Source organism: Carassius gibelio, chromosome A4 (genome assembly GCF_023724105.1).
Source record: "Carassius gibelio isolate Cgi1373 ecotype wild population from Czech Republic chromosome A4, carGib1.2-hapl.c, whole genome shotgun sequence".
In the NCBI taxonomy this organism is placed as follows: Eukaryota; Metazoa; Chordata; class Actinopteri; order Cypriniformes; family Cyprinidae; genus Carassius; species Carassius gibelio.
In genome coordinates, this window is record NC_068374.1 from 28468514 (window position 1) to 28482760 (window position 14247).

The window sequence follows — 14247 nt, forward strand, 5'->3', positions numbered from 1 at the left end:
TTGTATTTTTCTCATAAAAATTCCTATAGCTTCTCATGAGACTGGGTCGGACCTATAACTTTCCCATTACGAGTGTCATAACAGCACTTTAAAATCATTTTTAGAAGTGTTTTGTGATTATACTAGTGCTAAGTTTAGATGTATTGTGTGATACAAACCATAACTTCAAAGCTTGAAAACACTGTTTAATTTTAAAATGAAATAAAACCTCCTTAATAACCTTGTTTTGTTTACATCTAGTATTCACACATGAAGTACTCATTCAGACTATCACTTGTGCTGCTGATTAATTTTATATATATATGTATACAATATGTGTGCATGTCCCTGTATGTAGCTGTATGCAATTTCCAAAATTGTCAACATGTCATCGTTTTTTTTATTTTTTTTTTATAATTTTTCAGTTACCAGTTAACAAGTCGTTGTCACAGTGACTCAACATTACAATAAGAGTTGCTATCAATGCTAACAAGCTTTTAAGGGTGTGCATTCAAAATGCTCAAACCTGCTTTTCTCCATTGCTTAAACATGACCTTTTTATTTTAGGTTTTAATATATCTATTGCAGCCTTATCTCATCTGCTCGAGTGTGCAAAGAACCGTTTGGGAGACATTACAAAACCAAGTCAAAGTTTATTTATTAAATGCAAAACAGTGCAGCATGCAACATTTGATGTTTCATTTTGTGTTTGTGTGTGTTTCACATTAATTACATTGTTTAAATTTATAGTTTTGAATCCGTTCAAAAGTCTGTTGAATAGACTATCACATGGCATAAAATATTTTTTAGAAATAGCTTTAAGATTTGTGTTAGCGATCACCATGAGAAATATTAATAAAATGGGCAAATAAAAATAAATAGCATTTACTTTACGTTAATGGCATTTGAGACCAGATTAGTGCTGCACTCAGTAATATTTGCATAAATATTTGCAGTAATAATGCATTTCCTGAGAATCGAACTCATTGGCATTGCTAGTAATAGCAATGTAAACAAATTGTGCCAAAAAAAAGAAAAAAAAAATGCTTTATTGTTGATGGCCAAAAAGCTGAGAAATGCATCAAAACACTAATATTTAATCTTAGATTTCAGTTTAACTTCCTGCTATTGTACTTTTGTTTGTTTCTTGTTAATATTAAGGCTATTTAAAGTGCAATTGCATAATTTGTTTTACATTCCAAAGAGGCCTTGTGGCATCTTAAGTTCGTTCTATTGTTTCTATTATAATCGTTAACAGACAAATTGACACGTTTGTGCAAACTATATTTTATGTAACAATAATAAACATCCAAAAAAATTAAATCCTTTAAATTATGCAACATAAAGAGTATTAAATGAGTTTTCGGTTTAAATCCAACTACATCCTTTTTAATTTGGTCTGGGGATGTTTCTTTTTCTATGGCTTATCGGGTGCTCACCACAGCTTTTTTTTCTCTAATGGTCAATTAATCTGAAATAGTTTAGTTTTAATTAACATGTCTTATGTCAAAGAAAATACATTGAACCAAAAAAATGCTGTTTTTATGTCACTTTGGTTTAGTTGGCTCTTTTTATGTGCATTTTCTATTGGCTTTCACTACCACAGTCCCATGAATGCTTTATATATTATGAATGTAACTAAACATACGACTTTACACTGCTGATAATATTTAATTAATCTAATATTTAACTCCTGACACACAATTGAGGATGAAACTACAACTCCTACTGTACACTAATAATTCCAAAATAAACACAAAACAGCGCACCAGCCCCTCACGGACGACTGGTGCGCATAAATAAAAGCAAAACATAAAATAATGGCCCAGGCCTGGTCCTCTCTCTCGTCCTTCACTATAGTCGCTCCAGTTTTATATCCTTCCATCTCCTACGTGGGACTCGAGACCGGCGGTGGGGCACAGGTGCAGCTCATCTTCAATCACTACACCTGGCCTCACTCCTCGTTCCCACGCCTCTCGACCCCGCCCCACTCGCCACACAGACATTTGTTTTTTGTTACTCATTAATCCCGATAAGACATTGAGCAAAATCTTTTCTATTTAATACATTTGCAGTGTCAAGTATATAGGTTTGTCTGCACCGTTTCACAGTAGTTGCAAAGACAAGAAAAGGAAAATGTTTAATTAGCAATGCATCAATGGATGACAACAAAAAGTGTATTAATGGATTTAATAAAGTCTAAAAATAAAAAAAGAGGACGTTTGTGACAAGTGGTTGCAATGCTGTTAATGCTGCGTGTAAGAAAGCATTACATGTTGTTTCACTAGAGGGAGCTATTTGAAAGCCCAAATGGTACCAATGTTAGGTTCAATGTTTGTCTAATGCACACGGATTACCTCAAAGTAACGACTAATCAAATCTTCTGGAAAACAACTCTTCAACTTCGAAGCCAAACAAGAATATCTGAAAATCTGAACCTTATGAAGGTAAGTGAAAATATGAACTAGCCTATTTGTGTCTGAAACTGTGAAAGTGTATTATTTGCCATTACAGGAATTCAGTTTTACACTGTCAGACAACTTTGGGACCTTCTGAAATGCAATTTATGACTGACTTTAAGTTTGTGACTTATTTCTAAGTGAAATGGCACATTGAACAACAAAATATGTAGGGAGGAATTTGATCAATTGGTTGTTGATTAAAAAAAAATTATGAAAAGTGAATGTTGAATGAGTCAGATCAGGGGAATAGCAAGTCATTTTGATTTAAAATGACCTTAAAGTAATGCATGGATTTTTTTTTTTTTTTGCATTAAGACCAGCAATGTGCAATAAAAAACAATCAAATTTGATTGTCAGACTTTCAATGGACAAGTTCCTTCAGCTCCTTCCTTCGTCCCTCTCTTGGTGTCACAGTAAATACTACTACTTAGCCCCAAGGTCGCCACGGCTGGCCACGCATATGCCCCGTAAAGGCTTTTTCTCATTTGTTTTGGGTCTGTGCCCAGCTCCAGGGTGTGCAATATTTCAGTCAAGCCAAGCAGTTTACAGGCTGGCCAGATGAAGAACAGCTAAACCCTGCTCTGTGATCAATAATCACTGATCCGCCCACAAGGGGCTCTCTCTCTCCACTGGGGAAAAGCAGGGGTCTGGTCTATCTGAGAAGATTTTTGGAAACCCGATGGAAACTCAAGGCTCTTCGAGTCAACCTTTAAGTTGTTCTTAAGATGGACATTCAGTGTCTGTGCTCAAAAAAGCGCTAGTGGTCTATATATATTGATAGACCGATGCTAAAACGGTGTATTCCTCCCACACTGTTTATATTTTACAACAGACATCATATATTTCTCAGATCTTCCAACTGCCTTATTGTAAGGCTCGTTAACTGTTTGGACGCTTAATTAGGCAGCACTACGCAGTCATGGCATGGGCCAGTATCAAGGTTCAGAAGAGATTTATATCACACAATGGCTCCACAGTCCTGAAAAATTAATGAACGCTTAGCCAGGATCCGACTTATAGGCGACACGGCGCAATATAAATCAATTTGAGTTTGAGCCTTGCAATCCGGAACCGACTGTATCTGCCAGACTAGACATTTTTAGAGCATTTTTGGAGGTGCATTGGACGAAATAGGTCAGGGGCGAGATGTGAATGCACGGTCTTGTGACCTTTCGTCAATGACGGCATGCTTTCTTTCTTGCACAAACGAATGACTTGTGAGTTTATGTGAAGTAATAATGGGTGTAGAGATCAGGTCAGGAACATGTGTTTGACTCCTTTCTCAGCCCGAGAACAGATTCAGTGGAATGCAAACATAATAAGGACTAACTAAAGCCTTTCGCATTGCTGCTCTCTTCTCTGCCCTTAATCTCTAACGAAACCCATTATTGAGCTTTTTTTTTTACACTTGTCAGTGCCATTTATAGACAGGAAGTCATATTACCTCATGTGGGGTAAAACTCTCATTGTAGAGGCCACTTGAAGGGGCACATAAATCTACCTTAAATGCTCAGTGAAGCAAATGCCCTGTGTTGACTCAATGATTTCAGCATATTTATCTCAGCGTTATGCCTTATAGATGGCCTGTAGGCCAAAAGCCATGAGAAAGTGGTGCTTCAGCTAACATTTAAGCATAAGGATCATTTCAGCGCTTGTGTTAACAGCAGAAATGCAGCCGCAAGTGCGAGTAGATTTTCAGTACTGAGCCTATTTTTGCAACATGTCAGACAAAGAATGACCTGAAAATGTACTTGAAACCTGACTTATGCATTTAAGAGCTCAGTGCTCACCTATTGTTTGAAAAATAGATGTATGAATTCAGATGTATGAAAACTTATAAATTCAGTTTGAGCCAACTCTTTCATTCTGAAATGATTAAAACTCTGTGCAATTGCTCATTCCTGATAACCATTTTATCATTTATGAATGACAAATTTACAATGTTTTCAATTCTGCTGTTGCATATCGTCTGCTGCTTTGTTTACACGTGCAATTTTCATTCAACTCACATCACGAATCCCATAATAGCAGTCACTAAGGCAATGCCCTGACCCAATCTACTTTGAGCATTGGAAAGCGTGACCTTTACATATGTGATTCAGTAGGAGATTTTGAGTGCTGGAGCTAGGGGAGTGTTAGACTCGGCTGGGGTCAGCAGATATCCTATGCTGATCTTAGTGATTGGATCACAGGTGATTACCATAAGCAATTTAAATTATATTGATTTATCCTCTTGCCTGCTGTAATTGAACACCATGACCAAGCCCCTGCACCCTTTCTCCTTTTCCTCTTTTTACTCTCGCATTAACCAAAACGCATTGAGCGGCCTGGGGAGTGCCCCATAAAGAGGAAAGGATCTGGCCTTGAAGGGCCAATCAATTGGCTGTTTGCCACAGCAACAATGGAATTGTTCAATTAATATCCTATCTCTGGTTAATTTAGCTGCTTAGCATCCCAGCCCCCTTCACATTATACACAGGGAATGCCGAGGTAGCAGTGGGACTTGTTCCAATTTGGATGCAAACGTCCCCCATGTTTCTCATCTGGACAAGAATAATAGAAGAAAATGTTGTTTCCTGAGAGCTTCCTGCCAGATAACCCCCCTAGTGTAACAACCTTGGGAGTTAATCAACTTCTTTTAAATCAAACGCCTAATTCGATGCTAATTATAATTTGGCATTTAGATAGCATTGACTAAGCACTTGATTGAGGCAACAGGACAAAAAACAGGCCTAATGACAATTCTTCCCATGAAAGGACCCTCAAATAAATTTCGTATCTACAATATTCCCTTGTGATTTTATGCAGAGTTATATTTGGTGCTCGGATCAATTAATGAATGGAAAAACTCCACCTGGGAGACACGCTCATGCGTTCTCCATTTTTCACCCACCTTTCCAGCACCTCGGGAGTGTGCGCAAATTTCTTGTTTTAATATTTTAGCGCTCTGACTTAAGTTTCGGAGTTCTCTGCAGGTAGCGTACTAGATCATTCTGACATCTCAAAGTACTGAAACCTCTGCAATAAAGTGTTTTTTATTTCATTCTATTAACATAATTTATGTTTGTCAGAGAGCCTTCCTCTGTGGAAGTCAAGTAGGGAGGGGTCTTGGCATAATTCATCGTCATGTGGCTCTCCGTGTGTTCACGTGTGTGTGTGAGACACACGAGAGCGACTGCGCGACATTCGACTTCATTACTCGGGCCTGAAACATTGATGAGGTAGAGAATAGACCATTTGGACTCTGTTATCATGAAAAGATCAAAGCGCTTTTTCCCACTCAGACAGAAAGTTGGTGTGATGTCATCTTGATTTAAGCACAATCACAGTCAAAGATTACACACGTTGACCCCTAGGAAGCTGACAGAGAATAGCACATTAAACACCTTCGTTGATCGGTAAAAAAAGTTTGTGTTCTATTTTATGAAATGTTTTTCTTCTAAAAGCAAAGACATTTGACTATAAACTAAAGTTAATGCTTGAGCATTTTCCCAAAACATTTTGAAAGTATCTAGGCCAAGTTTTTTTTGGGGATAGGCAGCTCTGGACAGTTAAGGTAGTCAAAAAGACAGGAATTGATGATTGGAACGAGATTGAGAATGTGAGTCAAACTCAAACTTGAATTGCCAACATGAGCACCACAGCTCAATAGACTTGGCCATGGCTCTGACATGTTTTCCATTTAGATAAGTCTAATTGGATTCAGCCGACCTACAAACTTGACAATCGGAAGATGAACGTGGCATTGAAGGCTCTGCACACAGAATACAAGACTTGAACAGTTTAATCTGAGGGAAGGATAATGATTTATTTGACTATTGTTGTATTGATTAGAGCATATAGATTCTTTGTGCAGTTTTGTGTGGATCCATTCAGTCAGTTCTCCAGTATGTGCAGTAGACCTTCAATACTCTTGTTTCATGACCCCATTGGGCATACACACATCACATATGAGTCCTTGTGCTGCTAAAATGGCAAAAGATTTAACTGATTTAGCTTCTCCAACTACTTACAATGCTTTAAGTGTTTATAATGTCGCTGTTCTTGAGAGCGTCTTACAAAAGTTGTTCCCTCTGTGGGTGAATCTAGACTTTCAAAGTTCCAGCATGTTGCATGCTGCAGAGAAGGTGCAATGGGATTGTCTCTCAGCATTACTTTGGCTGTACCTTCATAAGGCCATAATCCGAGATGGAGCTAAAGCCAGTCAGAGGCCCTGGTTTGGAGCTTCGCTGCCTTCTGAAGGAAAATCAATAACCTGGAGGCAAGCTAATTAACTGAAAATCATTTAACCCTGTCTCAGCAATACATAAAAATGTGGCTGCTATGAGGAGCAGAGTTAATAATAGATAAATCTGCCCGGTTTTATGAAAGAAATAAAAGCTGCTTCAGAGGCTGTGAGTGGCCTGAGGGAGACGGCTGGCAGCTCAATCACTCTGGAAATATCATTCAAATCCATCCTGTCAAAAACTTATGATGGGAATAGTACCGGACACAACTGATCCGAGATGTCATAATAAAAGTGAAACTGATGCTGTCCGCATCTGTCAATTATAGAAATGGACCATAATAGACTGCATGTTACAAAGGTGTTGCAGCATTGTGTGTCTTAACAGAACAAAGTGCAGTCCTCTCAAACCTTTACAGGCTGGCTGATAAGCTGGGAAGCCCACATTTTGAACCTGTGGAGCAGATGTTTGATGTTTGTTGAGAAATAATTGTGGTTTTAGCATCACCATTACTGTCGCAAGTCCAGGGAGTCGAAGGCACAGCCTAAAAAGTCCAAACAAAGATTTATTTGGTCTTCGTATTGCGCACTTTTGTTCACCCTGTGGCGTTCACCAATCAATAATTGAACAGACCGAGGTTAATAGCTTCTACACACACAGCGCCATTTCTGAACACGGGAGAAACTCATCTGGAGGTGAAATAAATTGCTGCTTGAATTCCAAATGCAGCCTGAAAGATAGAGAATTTCAGAACAACTAGTGTATTAATGTTTGGCAGCACTTTTTTAAGCATTAAAGACAAAAAGTCCGTGTCTATTTCTTTTGAGGACTGTTAGATATGTCTGAAAATCCTAACTAGCACTACCTAGCAAAACTAAAATTTTCACCCATTACAAAAAAACAACAACAACAGAAAACATTTAATAGAATTGTGACACTCAAAGCATAACATTTCTAGACAAGTATGATCTGCAATAATTATTTTTCTTGAGAACATTTGTTAAGCACAACTTTAAACCCTGCAACTCAAGTTATTATAAAACAAAATATATTTCCCCCGCTTGATTTATGAGAAATGTAAGAGAGAGAAAAAAAACCCTTTCTTCTTCTGGTTTAGTTAACTTTCATATAAATTAGTTCATTTTACTTTGATGCTTATTTTAATAAGTTTATTGCTACAAATCTAGTTTACACTGTTTAAGCCCTATGTGTAGGCCCATTTTTATATTTGTGTAAGAAGCTTATAACAAATATGATGAACTTGAAGATGTAAAGACAGTGATTAATAACTACTACAATAACTAGTACTATTGGGATTTCAGTGTTTCAATAAAGTGTGTGAACTCTTAATTTTCGGTACTTCTGCGCAAACATGGTTAAAACAATATGTTGGTGTTATTTTTGTATTTTGATTTTCGTTGTAGGTCAAATTTATGCAGAAATACAGAAAGTTCCCAATTTTAATGGTGCCTTGAGTTGTCAGGAATTCAGTGTGGTTCAGATCTGGCTTGGGAAATTTCGATCCAAACAATGGCAGAAGCCCTCCTTGAGACAAATAGGGATGAACTCTATAAGCAAACACACCGGTGAAAACCGAACACCATTAAGTGTGCTGCCTGCAAAAACCTCTGTGAAAAAGCTCCATTACTTTAGTGTAAAGAGAGGTGAAATGCAGAAAGCACTTTTCTGCTGGGAGAAGGCCGTAATGTGGTGCAAATGGCCAAAAGTGCATTGTCACCTCCAGACTTGATGCATTTCCATTCTGGTTTAACAGACGCAGTACTCTTATTGCCCATACACACCTGCTTTGTTACCACAGACACTGAGCTACGCTACCAAAGAATGGATTGTGTAACACCCATCAAGTCTTTCAAAAATACTTAGGGTGTAGGGTGTATTTAGCTATTTTTAACACATTTTCGTACAGCTAATGGTTCAGCGCACATGCCAGTTGTTAAATCACAGCAGGCTTTCCACCCAATTCCGACTTTGTGTTTACAAAGCATCACCAAATTGTTGCTCAAAAGGGAATGCGGTGGATTTGCTCTCATTGGTCCAGCCCATCAGCCATCTAAACCAATTGTCGCAGCAAGGGGACATGGTTTAGATTACTCTAGATGTCTGGCCTCTCCAGCTAAAACATTCGTGCCAAAACCAAAAGCAGATTCCTGGGCAGAAGGAAGGAGAGAGAGTAGTTACATGAGTGTTTATTACTTTACAAAAACTTTGGCAATGAGTCCCAGACGCAGGACAGCAAATTCTTTTTTGACGACGCAAGCGATTGCGAAATTATTATTATTATTATTATTATTATTTTTTTTTTTTTTTTACTCCCTTCCTCCCATCTCCCTAACACAGACACGTCTAATTTGTTGCTTATCTTACGCCAAGTTTGAGCATTGTTAAATCGTACCTTTCAGCTGTTTAATATCACTTGCTGCCTCCCAAATACTTGATATTTTACCGGATAGCCTAAAGAAAGGGAGATGGAGAACGCGGAATCAAGCCGCCCAGGGTGCAATTCGGAACGTTCTCATCTTAATATGGCCTCCATCTCCCACTTGGAGCCTCTTTCATGATGGAGGTGCTTGTGTGAAATGCTGATGTGGAGTCTTTCCCTCTTTAAACCGACTCTCTCCCTCAGGTCTTTCTTCTCCCCGTTCTCCCTCCTGGCAATAAATCCGATCTCCTCAGGGGAAATCATTACATGGCATCATTACCATTCCAACACTTTCATTCACCAGCCCTTGTTTCAAGCCCTCATCATTTGATTAAGTTTAGGGAGGAGAGTGGTCGTGGTCGAGGAATAAAATGGCCAAACTAACAAATGGCTCCTGGAGGGCTCTTTTTAAGATCGGGGTGCTCTTAGGACACAGATAATTCAGTATGGTCCAGATGGATGCTCTTTCCTTCCACGTGACGCTTGTTTTTGTGTGGAGAGCTGTGATTGTGGGTGGAGATTCGTCCTAGCAGATGTTCAGCGACTCCTTGGTTGATTTGCAATGGAAATTAGTGCTGTGGGCTGCTTCACAGAGGTCATTTGTGTCTGATATTTCCAGTTATCCAACTTTGTTTCCATCAAGCAAAACAAGAGTTGTTCGAAACTAGACTTTCACGTTTTCTGAAGAATATTGGCATTTGCGTGTGAAACTCATGATTCGTTATCATGATTTTTGAGTGCTTGCCGTAGCATTGCTGTGTAGTTTCTAAAAGGTTCTGAATAGTTTTAACGCTAGTTCACACACAACAAATTTTTTTGTTGGTTAAAAATGTGAGACGCAAGCCAGTGAAATGTAAAAATACAAAGGGCTAAAGAAAACTTGTAAACTAAAGTAAAACTTGTGCTCTGTATTTTTAGAATGCAAAAGATGCAAGATTTTTTTTTTTTTTTTTTTACTTTTGTTCAAATTCCTAATCCTAAATTAAATTAAAGTGACAGAATGTTGGAACTCCATGAAACTCCATGTGTTGAACATTTGTTCGGTCTTTTGCGACAACTTCTATTGTTTTATGCTGTCCCGGTATTCTCTGAATTGCTCTTGTGCATAGTTTTCTAGGAGGTGCTCGAAGGTGACGTGGAGAGACAGGAAATAACTGTGTGCTTTATTTTCCCAAGCCTGCAGTGGGCTGGCAATAGTAAAGCTTTCAGACGACCATCCAAGAACTAATCACTCACATTTAGAATTTGCTCAGAGGTTCAAAACAAGCGACACACACTTTCTCTCTCCATCTCTCTACTGCTCTCTTTGCCCAACCCACATATCTGACCCAAGACTAGAAAGCACAGCAGGAGTGTGGGTGTACTTTTCTAGCTTCATCCAGAGGTCACCAGTCGAGGAGGAAAACAGACGTCTTTATCGCCATTTGCTAATATAAACACGTTTAACCGGCAAATAAACAAAAAGCGGAGATATGCAGACTTTATCTTGCACATTTCGTGATTGAGGGAAAGTTCTTCAGTATTCCCATGCTGTATTCCTGCTCGAAAAACATTGTCAAAATCTATTTTTTGTCGCGCCTACTTTTTTTCTTGATGTTAGCTTACAATCTCTGATCGGTTAGTGATGGGTCAGTGATGAGACCCCAGTCTCAAGTCCAGTGTAAAACTAAAGTCTCGTCAGGTATTACAGCCGTCATAAGTGTGATGGTGGGCTGTAATTGCACGGCTCCGCTGCTCTGTGGTGTCAAAACGGATGCCGTGGATTGGCAGAGTCTACTGGCCCTGGTCTCCTGGGTGCCCATTAGTAACGTGGCTCACTTGTCTGATTAGCACCCCATTCTCTTCCCTCTTCTCATATTCTTTCTTTCTTTTTGCTAGCTATGTGGACACAAGGTGTAAAATGTTTACTGAAAGGCTTCTCAACCTTTTTTGGACACCAAATATATTTATTTAATAATTATATACTCATTATTATTAATGCAGACTTTTAGGAATCTTGTCTGCAAAAAATATAGTTCATGACCTGCAGCTATGGCGATCCCAGAGTTGAGAACCTCTGGCTTATTTCGTTTGTTAGGACTGACTTTGTGATTCAAGTCCATGCTTAGTAGTAGAATTTGGTTTATGTAGCTCAACCCTACACCTGTTAAAAGCACAGAAGTCGTGTGCAGAAATCCCTGGGCACAAACATAACCTTGACAGATGTGGTAGTGCGCCAGAACTCCTCCAGTAAATGAGGCCATAAAAAGCCAGGAGTCCAATTATGCACCTGAATTAAAGCTCTCATCCACCGAAGGCTTCGGCTTGACGCTCAAGGCCACACGTATGTGCCGGCCCACGTCTTCAAGCGCTAATGCCAGACAGATCAACATTCTTCTCATATCGCTCATCGGGTAACTCGCCACGTGTTTGAGAAATCACAAGCCCATCTGCTGCAAATAAGTCTCAGTGGAGGGTCTGCGCTTGTTTCTGAGGTTGCTCGAGATGAGGTAGTGCTGGTCTTATCTCACTGGACTTCAGTTTAAAGGGCTTTAGTCGGTTCCCATAGCAGTGCAGCAATGCTTGATTACTCTTAAATCACCCGCTGAGAAAACCTGGAGCTCAGCTCTCTCTGTTGCCGCTCCCATTACAGCCTGGCAAAATAAGATGTTTCAAGTCGTTACGCCTGTCCTGAGTAAGTAAGCTCGAGGTAGAGATGGTAGAAAATTGCCTTGAATAATCTCAAATATTTGCTTTGAAAGGGTTTGTGAGGGTGTTGTCAGGAGCTACGTGTGTCTCGCACCCCCCGCTGAATACAATCATCTCTCCATTTTAGTATGAATTAGGTCAAATTGGAATAGCCCATCATAAACAGCTAGAGCTATTCTCGGCTTCAGCTGTGTAGATGTACTTGAAAGAAGGTGTTAACTAAGACACTAAAATAGCCATTAGTGCTGCGCTGCATGACCAGCTCAAGTGCAATCTTCATTTAAATTCCACAAATCTGGGTCTTTACAACTCAAGGTCTGCAATAACACAGTGATGCATGTTTGCCGACCTGAGGTGTATCCCAGTGTGTAGTTTACTAAAGCCCCTTTCACACTGCAGGAGCATTGCCAGATTGACTTCTGTGTGAACGCATACACGTCCCTGAATTGATTTCAGGATCGATACTGGTTTGGGGACCTACTGGGTTCAGTCCCGGAACGAGCTCGGTGTTGAACAAAAGCCAGAACCAATGCCGCAAATGGTGTGTCGTAGTGATGACGCACATTATCGTGCAACTTTTTTTTTTTTTTTTTTTTTACGAGTGTTTTGAAGGCAGATCAACCTTCGCGACAAAAAAATATGTGCAAACTGTAATAAAGCAAACTGTAATCCGTGCTAAAGCTGAGATCGTTCACAAGCTTAAGTGAAAATTAACATGCCTAGCGTTTTCGACTTGTACATTACACGTCACACCCTGATGTCACGTGTCATTACGAGACCTTTATGGGTTGTGTGTGAGCACACGCACATATTCCGGGAAATCACTAGCAGTGTGAAAGAACCAAAAACTAACAATCCGGGAACAATTGCCAGGACACATTACCCATGTATTATCCGGAATCTCAGTGTGAAAGGGGCTTCAGTGTTGTTCTAAACTTGAGGCTACTAAGGGATGTAAAGTATAAAAATATAACATAAATAGAAAAGTACAATAGTTAAGATAGAAAACTGTATGATAAATAGGTAAAATAAATGCAATGTCTTGCACCCTTTTGGCTTTATATATGTATATACATATCTTTTATGTTTCATATATTTCTCCTTGTTTTGTTCTCAGATATGTGTCTTTGTTTGAGTGTGTTTATGTGTGTGTTTCCTTATATCTCCATTTGTCTGGCATGTACATTTGTGTCATTGCTGGGCCTCCCTGCTGCACCAACCCTGGTCCATCTGGTATAGCTTACTGTGCCACATCAAAAGGGAGAACTTCACAGGGCCTGCAAACTCTGAATCTCTCAGTTCGTTTGGCGGCACTGCGCTATCCAGAGCACATTACTGATAATGGCAGGCCGCCTTTGCAGATCCGTCTGTGTCGATAACACGCCTTGCATTCTTTAAATAACAGATCACAGATCAGCTGAATGAGCCGCATGGAATAAATTGCCAGTGACATTTAAGGTGAAATAACTAGCATTCTTCCCGCCTAACAGTGTATGATGAGCCACTTATGTGCATCTGCGGAGTTGAGATTGACGCGAGGATGGAGAGGCATGTTTGTATGTGCGCACAAGCTTGGGTTTTTGTGGTGTGTGCATCTTTATTACAGACCCCTAGACAGGCATTCTGTCATGTACCCTGAGCATAGATTATTGTGTTAATGGTGATGGTAATAGTTTAAGCAGCGATAACAGAATCACAATGATTCGTCTGATCTACGGTTTGCTTTAGATTTAACATAAAAAATGATTTGGTTTTAGTACGTTGAAAAAGCAAAAACTTACAAAAAACTCGAGGTCATCCATCTATTTGTGGACTTTAATGTAAATGATGTTTAATGTTTAAGTTTTCTCGTCATTTAGGAGAAACACTGCTAGTGTTGTTTAAGTGAATTGATTTTGTTTTAAGGATATTTCAGCTGTAAAGCAAGGCAAAAAAATGTCTTAAATGTCTTAAAAATGTTTGATATCGATTTTCCTGATATACTTCATAATTTGTGCTTGGTAACAGGTGCATATTTAGGCCAAGAATAGCATTTTTAGCTTAGGTTAAATGTTGACAGTTTAAATTAACTGGTGCATGTCTGGGCTAAAAATAACATTTAGATTAGCATAATCTAAATGTTGACATTAATATATATATATAGCTTTGTTTCTGCTGCTCAAATTAACTTTAAAACCCAGGCTGACATATAAAACACCTTCTTTTACTGATTGTATGTGGATGCTAGTCAAGAATGAAGCAGAAAATGTATAGTTTGCAGCTTTCTATGTTGCTGAATGATGCTAAAGGCTAATTTCTCACATAAACATCCTTTCAGGCCCTACAAATACCTGAGACAAACCATATATAATAATAAAATTATATTTATTAATTCATGCTTGATATAATTTAAGCTGTATAAAGGAATAAAAAACATGCTAGTGTTCACTCTTTTCTTGTAAAGGGAGCTACA

At 38.9% G+C, this 14247-nt stretch overlaps 1 long non-coding RNA gene across 4 annotated transcripts in view; it reads left to right on the forward strand.

Annotated features, from left to right (window-relative positions):
- The window catches only part of LOC127976073 (uncharacterized), a 97828-nt gene that overhangs the window by 10477 nt on the left and 73104 nt on the right, over window positions 1-14247 (forward strand). The window contains exon 1 of one of the 4 annotated variants that reach the window (XR_008157733.1): window positions 2346-2426. The exons of the other annotated variants lie outside the window; for them this stretch is intronic. This is a non-coding gene — a long non-coding RNA (uncharacterized LOC127976073). Of the gene's footprint in view, window positions 1-2345; window positions 2427-14247 lie in introns of those variants that run through there. 4 annotated transcript variants of the gene reach the window in all.